This window comes from Ovis aries, chromosome 5 (genome assembly GCF_016772045.2).
Source record: "Ovis aries strain OAR_USU_Benz2616 breed Rambouillet chromosome 5, ARS-UI_Ramb_v3.0, whole genome shotgun sequence".
Classification (NCBI taxonomy): Eukaryota; Metazoa; Chordata; class Mammalia; order Artiodactyla; family Bovidae; genus Ovis; species Ovis aries.
The window spans coordinates 17,698,519-17,710,901 of NC_056058.1; positions in this window are offsets into that span (position 1 = coordinate 17,698,519).

Genomic DNA, 12,383 nt, shown 5'->3' on the forward strand with positions numbered 1-12,383 from the left:
GAATTAAATCCCACTCTGTGACACTCTGCCAGTATCAGAGATGTTGACAAATTTGAATAGCGTTGTGTCGTTACTTTGCAAAGCTTCCTGGTGCATGAACACACCATCTCTTAACTTGTGCTTTTTACCTGTATGTATGCCTTGCATCTGTGTAGAATGGCACTTTTTCCTCCTGTTGCTGTTTTCATTTTAATATTCATTTATTTATTTGGTTGCGCAGGGTCTTAGTTGTAGTATGTGGGATCTAGTTCTCTGACCAGGGATCAAACTCAGGGCCCTCTGCATTGAGAGCTCGGAGTCTTAGCCACTGGACCACCAGGGAAGTCGCTCCCCGGAAGTGTTTTGACCTGCATTATTTCATCCAACATCTGCAGGGACTGGCTGGTGTTTCACTGTGAAAACATAGAAGGTCAGAGGAGGTGATATATATGCTCAGACTGACAGAGGATGTTGGCATCAAGGCGAGAAGAGACCCAGGTACAGTGGTGAGCTGGGGCTGGCCTACTCTGGCTGGTCAGATTCAATGACATCACAAGGGTAGCTTGAAACTGGCCATGGTTGGGGTATTTACACCACAGGAATTGGCAGGTGCTACAAATTACAGATTTTCTGTGTGGATCAGGTAAGGGAAGGGCTAGCCGCTGCATTTTATGATGTGAGCCAAGCAGCACCAGCATGGGAGCCAGGTACGAAGATGGTTGTGCCAGGGACTGTTGATAAATCACTCTTCTTCAGAGCCTTCCTTTCTTCATCACTCATTCATTCATTCATTTCACTCATCAGATATTTATCAAAAAATTTAATATGTTTATTTATTTGGCTACACCAGGTCTTAGTTGCAGCATGTGGGATCTAGTTCCTTGACCAGGGATGGAACCCAGGCCCCCTGCATTGGGAGAGGGGGAGTGAGTCGCTGAACCACCAGGGAAGTCCCAAATATTTATCGAATATTACCTAAAGTAATAAGAGGGCTTCCCTGGTAGCTCAGATAGTAAAGAATCTGCCTGCAATGCAGGAGACCAAGGTTTGATCCCTGGGCCAAGAAGATCTCCTGAAGGAGCGCATAGCAAACCACCCCAGTATTCTTGCCTGGAGAATCCCATGGACAGGGGAGCCTGGCAGGCTACAATCCATGGGGTCAAAAGGAGTCGGCCACAACTGAGCGACTAACACTCACTTTCACTGTTTTCAGCTTAATAAGACTTTACCCATTCCTTCTCAAATATTAAAATAATGCTTTGATGGAGAAGGAAATGGCAACCTACTCCCGTATCCTTGCTTGGGAAATCCCATGGGGAGTCTAGTGTGCAACAGTCCATGGAGTACAACAGGGCTGGACGTGGCTTAGCGACTGAACAACAACAAATGGCAGTTCTAGCCAATGTATGAGAACAAAAACTTGTAAGGAACTGGGGGTTGGGGCTGAAACCAAAATCCTATTGTTTACAGATGTGAATGTCTATTTAGAAAAACCAAAATAAACTGCAAGCAAATATTTAAACTAAAAAAAATAATAAAATAATGCTTTGATATTTCTCCTGACCACAAAAAAAAGCAGTGATTATTTATAAAGTCCAGTACTTTACCTTTCCAAGATATCAGATGTGAGATATTAGACTAGCTTAATCCCTACTGCAAATGCAGCAAGTGTTTCTGCTATGCCTGTCATTTCTAGTAAGTCTGAGCTTGTTTTGGGGGTCTGCTGCTGAGGATTGGAAAATGGTTTGTATACCTGACTGCCTTTTGACATCTCCGAGTGGGGATCTCACAAGCCTCCAAAATCCAACCTTGCTGACATCACTTTCCCTTCCTCCCAACCTGCTCCTCTCGCTGCCCTTCCTGTCTCCCTAAATGGAAGCTCCAGGCTTTCAGGGCTCCAGGTCAAAATGTGGGGTTGTCCTTGCGTTTTCTCTTTCCCTGATACCCCGACATCCATCCATCAGCAGTCTTGTCCACTCTGCTTCACTCTGTTCCAGCCACTAGGGCCTCCCTTCTGTTCCTCCAACACACCAGGCCTGGTTCTGCCCCAGGGCCTTTGTACCCTTCTGTCCACCTCTAAAGTCTTCCTCCAGGGACCTCCCTGGCACTCCAGGGGTTAAGACTCCCCCTTCCAACCCAGAGGACGTGGGTTTGTTCCCTGGTCAGGGAGCTAAGATCCCACATTTCCTTGGGGCCAAAAAACCAAAAAAACAGAAGCAAAACTGTAACAAATTCAATAAAGACTTTTAAAAAATGTCCACATAAAGAAAGTCTTATTAAAAAAACCAAAACCCTCTTCTTCCAGATCTCAGTGGGGCACACTCCCAACATTCTGTGCTTTTGCCCAGATGTCACCTTCTCAATGAGACCTTCCCTGTTGTCTTATTTAAAACTGTGACCTTTGCCCTGTTCCCACCTTCTGTGCATCATCCTTCCTTACCTCTGCTCTTTTCTTCCAGGGCATTTAACCAATGTGGAACACGCTCTTTATTTTGCCTGTTTGTGGCCTATTTCTTCCCTCATCAGACTGTGAGCTCCATGAGAGCTTAGTGCAGAGTAGGGGTTCAATAAAACTTGTTGGGACTTCCCTGGTGGTCCATTGGTTGGGAATCTGCCTGCCAGTGCATTCATTCCCTGGTCCGGGAGGATTCCATGTGATGCCAGGTGGCTGGGCCCTTGAGCCACAACTACTGAGCTCGAGTGCATGCATGCTAAGTCACGTCGGACCCTTTGTGACTCCACGGACTATAGCCCCCACTGCACAATTTGAGAAAGCCTGCACACAGCAGTGAAGACCCAGTGCAGCCAATAAATTAATAAAAATAAAATAAAATGAAAAATCTTTAAAAAAGAAATGAAAGGTTAAGATAAATAAATAATGATGGACCATTCAGCTACTACAATAGGGGAAAGGAATCTGGATTCAAAGCACATATGACATACAAAACTGATGAATTAGAAATCTAATTTCAAATTATAAATTTAATTGGAAAATGTAAAACAGGAAAATGTCTTTAAAAATACTTTTTGAGTGAATGAACGGTATAGTTGTTGAATGAGTGGATTATTTGCCTTTACTTCATGAGGAACATGCCATGTTTATGCTGCAAATGCCTCCTTGTGGAACAGATGTTCCAATGCCCTAGACCAGGGATTGGCAAACCACAGCCCAGGACCAAAGCCAGCTCACCACCTGCTGTCATACTGTCTTCAAGTTAAGAATGAATTTTACTGAGGGAGGCTCAAGGCGGACGAGTCCATGCATACTTACTGCTGATTCGTGCTATCACACGCAGAAGCCCACGTGACCCTGTGAAGCAATTATCTTCTTGCATTCACGCATGCTCAGTCGCTCTTGTCCGACTTGTGACCCCATGGACTGCAGCCCACCAGGCTCCTCTGCCCCTGGGATTTCCCAGGCAAGAATACAGGAGTGGGTTGCCGTTTTCCCCTCCAGGGGATCTTCCCCACCCAGGGAGCCAACCTGCGTCCCCTGCAACTCCTACATTCCAAGCAGGTTCTTTACCACTAACGCCACCTGGGAAGCATGAAGAAATGACCTTCCAATCAAAAATTTAAAAATGGAGAAGGAAATGGCAACCCACTCCAGGATCTTGCTTGGGAAATCCCATGGATAGAGGAGCCTGGTGGGCTACAGTCCATGGGGTCACAAAGAGCCGGACTTATCAACTAAACAACAACATGAGATGGATAACCAACAAAGACCTACTGTATAGAACAGGGAATCTGTTCAATGTTATGCATAAGCCTGGATGGGAGGGGAGTTTAGGGGAGGATGGACACATGTATATGCATGGCTGAGTCCCTTTGCTGTCCATCTGAAACTATCACAACATTGTTAATTGGCTATACTCCAATATAAAATAAAATGTTTTAAAAAAGTATTTTAAAAAAATACGCTACAAGAGTACACCAATAGCAAAAATCTCTCTCCTACTTGGGAGTTGAGGACCGACCTATTTGTAATCAAATAAATACTATAGAGATAAAAAATTATGAATTTTATATTATTTAACCGCTTGAAAAAATTTAAGAATATTTTCTGATACGGAAAATTATATAAAATGCAAATGTCAGTGTCCCGTGGTCATACCCATTTGTCTACAGATTTTTTCAGCAGAGACTGGCCCTCAAAACTGAAAATATTTGTTATCTGGTCGTTTACAGAAAAAGCTTGCAGAGCCCTGTTCCTGTGTCAAAGGAGGAAATCATGTTGCCTAAGGGGATGCTACAGGGTTGAAATGAGTTTTCAAAGGCCCCCGCGTTTCCTTTTAAAAAATATTTATTTATTCATTTGTTTGGCTGCAATCTTCCCGACCCAGAACCACCAGGGAAGTCCCCGATCCACACATTTTAAAAATAGAGTGGATTTTTACTGTTGTATGAAAATTGTACAAATTGTAATTAAGTTGAATTGGTTCATGGTGCTTTTCAGGTCTGCTCTATCCTTCTACTTTTCTATATATTCATTCTAATTTTTGAGAGTTTGATATTGAAGCTCCAACTAAAGATCTTAATTGATCCACTTAAAAATAATTTTAATATCAAGTGAAACTATATAACTATAAAAAGTCTTTCTTGCAGCACTTGGGTCATGCAGGATCTTTCACTGTGGTGCACAGGCTTAGTTGCTCCGTAGAATTTGAGAATCTTAATTACCTGACCAGGGATTGAACCCATTGACCCTGCATTGCAAGGATTTTTTTTTTTTCAGTGTTTCAGGTATGCAGCAAGGTGATTCAGTTATACATATACACATATATTATTTTTCATATACACATATAATTTTTCAAATTATTTTCCATTATAGGTTATTACAAGATATTGACTATAGTTCTCGGTGCTATACTGTAAAGCAAGGTAGATTCTTAGCCACTGGACCACCGGGAAAGTTTCTCAGGGCCCCACGTTTCTGAGGGACTCTGCTGAATTACCTGAACTGTGTCTCTGATGCTTTACAGAAAACAGAACTCAGACTGATGAAGCCAGACCTTCAGAAACTGAAGGTCACCTGAGGAACTGTCTTGAGAGACAAATCTGCAACCGACCATTTGATCTTGCCTAGCCCCAGAGATTTTTAATTGCCCCTGTAAAAAGAGAAGAAAAAAAAGTAATCGCTCTTTCTAGAAACTTTGAGTTTGGGACTTTGATCACAGTGATTACGACATCCGATCAGACCTCTATTCTACTTCACTTCTTCTGCAGGTATTTATGGGAAGTCAGAAGCTGGTGGCGAAAGCAGCGCTGTCCCACGGAGGCAGAAAAATTAGTTTCCGGGGGCTGTGGTGTGACTGCTAATGGGGAAGGGTTTCTTTTGGGGTGATGGAATGTTCTGGAGCTAGGTAGTTAAGATAGCAGTGAGGGTTTCACAACACAGTGAATATGCTAGAAAACCACTTATCTGTATATTATCTTAATTTTTAATCTTATTTATTTTGGCTGCACCACAGGATCTTAGCTCCCCAACCAATGCTCGAACCAGCACCCCCTTCAGTGGCAGCTCTTAACCACTGGTAAAGTAATATAATGATAGTCTCTCAATTGTGTCCTATTCTTTGTGACCCCATGGACTCTAGCCTGCCAGGCTCCTCTCCCTGTGGAATTCTCCAGGCAAGAATACTGGAGTTGGTTGCCATTCCCCTCTCTTGGGAATCTTCCCGACCCAGAACCACCAGGGAAGTCCCCGATCCATACATTTTAAAAATAGAGTGGATTTCTACTGTTGTATGAAGATTGTACAAATTGTAATTAAGTTGAATTGGTTCATGGTGCTTTTCAGGCCTGCTCTATCCTTCTACTTTTCTATATATTCATTCTAATTTTTGAGAGTTTGATATTGAAACTCCAACTAAAGATCTTAATTGATCCACTTAAAAATAATTTTAATATCAAGTGAAACTATATAACTTAAATGGCTTCCTTGGTGGCATTAGTGGGAAAGAACCCACATGAATATCCACATCCCCCGGGGTAGGTCTTTACTTCTGGCAGGGACTGGACACTCAGCACACGTTAGATGAATGGATGCACACCGCGCTGGTGGGGGAAGGTCTCAACTCGCCGATGTGTAACAACAGTGGTGCGCTGGTCAGTGTTTAACAGCCAGCTCTCTTGCAGGGGAATTTAGATACCTCTGTATATCTAATACCAGGCTTCCCTGGTGGCTCAGCAGTAAATAATCTGCCTGTGATGCAGGAGACACAGGAGTCGTGGGTTCGATCCCTGTATTGGGAAGATCCCCTGGAGGAGGGCGTGGCAACCCCCTCCAGTATTCTTGCCTGGAGAACCCATGAACAGAGAAGCCTGGTGGGCTACAGCCCATGGAGTCACAAAGAGTCGGACACAACTGAAGTGATTAAGCATGCATATATCTAATACACATATAAAATACATGCATTATAGACATCTCTACACCTCGAATATATGTTACACACATAATAACATACATGCATTGTAGTATCTATATGTATAGAATATACATACATGTGTGTAACATACATGCATTGTGGGTTTCCTCTATATGTTGAACATACATTACATGTATATAATATACATATATTATATAATATACAGCTTTATTATAAATGTTTTCAAAATAAAGGAGGTATAGGATACAATTTACAAGTAATAATCACAGGACTTCCCTGGTGGCCTGGTGGTTAAGAATCTGCCTGCCAGTGCAGGGGACGGGCTTTCAATCCTTGGTCCAGGAGGATCCCACAAGCCACGGAGCAACTAAGCCCGTGCACCACAACTACTGAGGCCGTGTACCCTGGAGCCTGTGCTCTGCAAGAGAAGTCACCGCAATGAGAAGCCTGCACATCACAACTAGAGAGTAGCCCCTGCTTGCCACAGCTAGACAAAAGTCAGAGAAGCAACCAAGACCCAGCATGGCTAAAAAAATTTTTTAATAAAAGAAATGTTTTAAAAGAATGTCATAAGAATGAAACAGTGCACCATGTTACTTTTTGAGACTGCCTTCTTTTGGTGACTGTAATGTCTCTGATACTCACCCAAGTTCATGCATGTACCTATAGTGTGTTCCTTTTTGTTACTGAGTAGCATTCCATTGTGTGGAATTAACCCTCATTTTCTTTTCTTTTTAAACTTTATTTATTACTTATTGTTGGTTGTGCTGGGTCTTCACCACTGCCCAAGGACTTTCTCTAGCTGTGGCAAGCGGGGGCTACTCTCTTGCTGTGAAGCACAGGCTTTAGGGTGCGAGGGCTTCAGTAGTTACGGTACAGAGGCTTAGTTGCTCCTCGGAATGGGAAACTTCCCAGAGCAAGAATCGAACCCACGTCCTCTGCATTGTCAGGCAGATTCTTAACTACTGGACTGCCCAGGAAGTTCTAATCCACATTTTCTTAATTCATTCTATTCACAGTTTGTCTGCTCAGTTTACCCACTGAAGGACCTTTGGGTAGTTTCCAGTTTGGGGCTTACTACAAAAAAGTTTTTATGAATATTCATGTTCAGGTTTTTGTGTGAACCTGAGCATTCCTTTCTCTTGAGTAAACACCCAGAAGCGGGATTGCTGGGTCATATGTGTGTTTAACTTTCTAAGAAACTACCAAGTCATTTTCCAGAGGGGTTGGACCATTTTTGTATTCCCACCAGGAACATAGGAGGGTCCCAGGCGAACTGCATCTTCACCAGAAGTTGGTATTGTCAGCCTTTTTTATTTTAGCCATTCTAACAAGCACAAGCTCCGGGAGACAGTGAAGGACAAGGCAACCTGGCACACTGCAGTCCGTGAGGTCATAGAGTTGGACACGACTGAATGACTGAACGACAGCAATAAGCATATGGTAGTATCTCACTGTGGTTTTTAATTTGCATCTCCCTAATGGTGATAGGTTTCTAGCCATCTTCATTTTATAAAAGCAGTGTCATAAAATGTCTCCTGTAACTTCCTGTTTCCGAGACTTTTTTTACATTGTTGTTGTCATTTGTGAGTTTTGTTGTTTCGCCGCTAAGTCGTGTCAGGCTCTTTTGCAACCCCATGGACTGTAGCCCACCAGGCTCCTCTGTCCATGGGACTTCCCAGGCAAGAATACTGGAGTGGGTTGCCATTTCCTCCTCCAGGGGCACTTCCAGACCCAGAGACGGAACATGTTTTTCCATCAATGGCTGTCTGTGTTGCTTCTAGATTTTTGCATGGAGAACATTAGTTCTGCTCGCACTGCCATATAAGATCCGTGCGCTGACCGACTGCGCCACTGGAGCTTCGATGGAGAACACTGTGTATGTGTCCCCTGGTTACACAAGGGCATGTGCCTCGAGGTAGAATTGCTGGGTTGTAGACAATCTAGATAGAGCTCAACTGCAGTATTCAAAAGGGTCAAGTCAGCCGTTCCTTCAGTTAATCCATTGCCCAGGTGAGAGAGATAAAGTTCAGGGTGCATTCAGAGATAGGCAGCGTGTACCCATGTGATATTAATACTAAATTGTGCCTGAGCAAGATAAATGTCACTGTGGATTGAATCAACAAAGCTATTAGAAATTAATTTCCAGGATGGGGGAGGAGAGATTTCAGAGACCAAGTCTCTGGGACCAAGGAACAGATGTATTACGAAAGATGTGATTGGCACTGAAGTAAAGAGATAGGTAAGAGGGTGAGGTCACAGAACAAAATGTCCTCAGCGGGTCAAGATAGAGAAGGGGGTGGAGGTGACAGTCTGTTGTAATCGCAACAATAAAGCTCGTGTTGCCTGACAAGGGCTGAGCATCAGGTGATTGGCAGGAAATGTGTCTGCTAAGGACAGAAGCATCCATTTCTTTGATTCAGGTAGCCTATATTCTGAGCTTCCAGCGTCCAAGGAGCTGGGCTGGGAGACAGAGAGACAAATCTTCCTTGCTTTCAAAATGTTCATAATGAGAACGGAAGGAGAGCAAGATAGAGGGGATGGGAATCAGAATACAGCAAGAGCCAAATGCCAGAAACAAGCAAGTGTATTGGGAATTCCAAGAAATAGGGAACTGGTAGAAATGGGGAGAGTTGAAATTTTTGTGCACCGAGCCCCTAGCTAGGAATCGAGGAGAAAATTCTGCTAGTTAGAAAAGGTCTGATCCTTTGATCCTCCTCAAAAACCAATTTAACTCAGCCATAAAAAAGAATAAAATAATGCCATTTGCAGCCACATGGATGGACCTAGAGATGATCATACTAAGTGAAGTCAGACAGACAAATATCATGTGATGCCACTTATCTGTAGAATCTAAAATAGGATACAATGAACTTTACAAAACCGAAAGAGACACAAAGACGTAGAAAACAAACTTATGGTTGCCAAAGGGAAAGGGGGGAAGATAAATTAGGAATTTGGGATTGACAGAAATATACCACTATACATAAGATAAACAACAAAGATGTATAGCACAGGGATATATTCAGTATCTTATAATAACCTGAAGTGGAAAATAGATTCATATACACATATACATATAGATATTGTAAATCACTTTGCTGTACACCTGAATCATTGTAAATCAACTATACTTCAATTTAAAAAAAAGAACTGATTTATTGTTTTACCTGAAGGGCAGTCCCCAAAATAAACATGATGGAGTATCATACAGCAAGGGAAAAAACAAATTACTGTTACATGCAATCACATAGATGAATAACAAAAATATTTTGCTGAGGAAAAGAAGTTGGACACAAGAGTACATACTGTACAATTCCATTTTCACAAAGCTTTAGAACAGGCAAAACTAATCTCTGGGGATAGAAATCAGAATCTAGGATGCCTGTGGGGGAGTGGGGGTGCTTCAGCCAGCTTGTCCTGGCTCATAAGTGCCTCCTTCTGGCACCATCCTTTCCAACTTCATGGCAGTTGGAAATTAGTCTTGGTGGGAATATATACACCACCGGAAATGACAAATACTGCACATTAAAAACCAGCTTCTCTCTCTCTCTCTCTGTCCCCCCACCCCCTCCTATTTCACAAGCCCATTGTTAAACATTTACCAGCACAGTACTGCTGCTCGGGGCAAGGGGTATTAACTGAACAGGACATTGAGAAAACTTTCTGGACTAATGGAAATGTTCTGCTTCTTGTTTCCGGGAATGGCTTCACAGGTGTATATAATTGTAAAAACTTAAGGAATTGAACATTCAAGAACTGTGCATTTATTATATGTAAGTTACAGCTCAATAAAAGAAAGACTATAGCCTTTCTTTTATATATAGCCTAAAATAAAATGGCAGAGAAATCACTTCGCAGAACAGAAGGACTCTGGAAACGCCCAAATCTGGGAAAGGGCATGGTGTTTTTTGAAGCTAGATGGGTATGCTGAATTTTGAGTGAGTGACTGGGAATGGTGAGAGGCAAAATGAAAAAGGCTCAGATTGGAGAAGCGGAGGGGCAGGTGTGTCTGGGAGCAGTTTTCATCAGGGGAGAGGGATGGTTACATCTTTGTATTTTTAAAGCATTGTCACATTTTGCAATTATGTTTACTTAGATTATGTAGCTATTTTTTTAAAAACATTGTATCTCTCAGTGTCTAAGGGGTCTAATACTTAAAAGGCTTGCAACTGTTAAAATAATGACTGCAGGAACTTCCCTGGTGGTCTAGTGGCTAAGACTGGTCACTCCCAATGTAGGGGTCCCAGGTTTGATTCCTGGTCAGGGAAGGAGATTCCACATGCTATGAGTAAGAGATCTTATGTTGCAACTTAAAAAAGGATCCCTCATCTTCAATGACGATCGAAGATCCCAAGTGTCACAACCAAGACCTGGTGCAGCCAAATAAATATGAAAAAAAAAAAAAAAAGACTGCAGGGTGGCCGGACAGGAAGTGGGCAAGACTGAGCCAGGGGAACCAGGGGACCTGAGCTGGACCTAGAAGAAGTGGATCGAATCTCCCTCTCTCTATTTCTTCGCACATGAAGATGCACCCCACCATGAAACATGCACAGGTGCTCAGAAATGTGAGCCCCGCCCCCAAAGCAATGTGGTGAGTTTTTCAGGAAGTTAACATTTTCCTATTTAAAAGACTGTCCTTTATTCTCTCTCATGTACTGCCTTTTTTTTTTTAAACTGGTATTAAAATCACTTTTCTTGTAAAATGGTTTAGCCATTGTGGAAAACAGTATGATGATCCCTCAAGCAATTAAACATAGGGACTTCCCTGGTGGTTCAGTGGCTAAGACTCCACCCTCCCCAATGCAAGGGCCGTGGGTTTGATCCCTGGTGAGGAAAACTAGATCCCACATGCCGCAACTAACAGCACAGCTAATAATAATAATGATGTAAATTTTATTTAATTATGGAGCTAAAGATCCCACATGCTGCAATGGACCCGGTGCCGCCAAATATTTTTTAAAAATTAAAACGTAGAAACGCCACATGATCCAACAATTCCACTTCTAGGTAGATATCCACAATAATTGCAGGCAGGAATTCCAACAGATATTGGTACACCCTTGTCCGTAGCAGCCCTATTCACAACAGCCAGAAGGGAGGCACACCCAAAACTCCATCAGTGGATAAACCGAGAAACAAAATGTGGTCCAACCATGAACACTGCTGCTGCTGCTAAGTCACTTCAGTCGTGTCCGACTCTGTGCGACCCCATAGACGGCAGTCCACCAGGCTGCCCCGTCCCTGGGATTCTCCAGGCAAGAACACTGGAGTGGGTTGCCATTTCCTTCTCCAATGCACGAAAGTGAAAAGTCAAAGTGAAGTCTCTCAGTCGTGTCTGACCCTCAGCGACCCCATGAACTGCAGCCTACCAGGCTTCTCCATCCATGGGATTTTCCAGGCAAGAGTGCTGGAGTGGGGTGCCATTGCCTTCTCCGACCATGAACACTATTCAGCCTTAAAAAGGAAAGAAATTCTGACACACGCGAGAATGTAAATGGACCTTGAGGATATATATGGACCTTGAGGATATTACACTGAATGAAATAAGCCAGTCACAAAGGACAATTACTATAGAGTGGAGGTCTGGGGGAGTCAGTGTTTCATGGGGACGAAGTTTCAGTTTGGAAACTGAGAAAGTTCTGGAGATGTTTGCGGGGATGGTTGCAAAACAGCGTGAACGTTAATGCCACTGAGCCATGCACTTAACAGTGGTAAGTTTTACATTAGGTATACTCACAACAACAAAGTTTTTAAATGACGTCTCTTTCATGAAAGAATGATGGTAACTGACATTATGAATTTACAGGACATCTTCATAATTAGCAAAAAGTCTTGACTCGACTCTGACAACTTAAGTGTCTCACAACTGTTGAGGATTTTGCTGGCTCACGCAGTCCCAGTCTGGAAACCGCAAGGTTCTGAAGAGCTGACATCTCCCCCACGCACACCTGCCCACCCCATCCTCAGTCTCGCCCTGCCTCCCCCTGCGCCCCTTCCTGGTGCCCCAGGCGC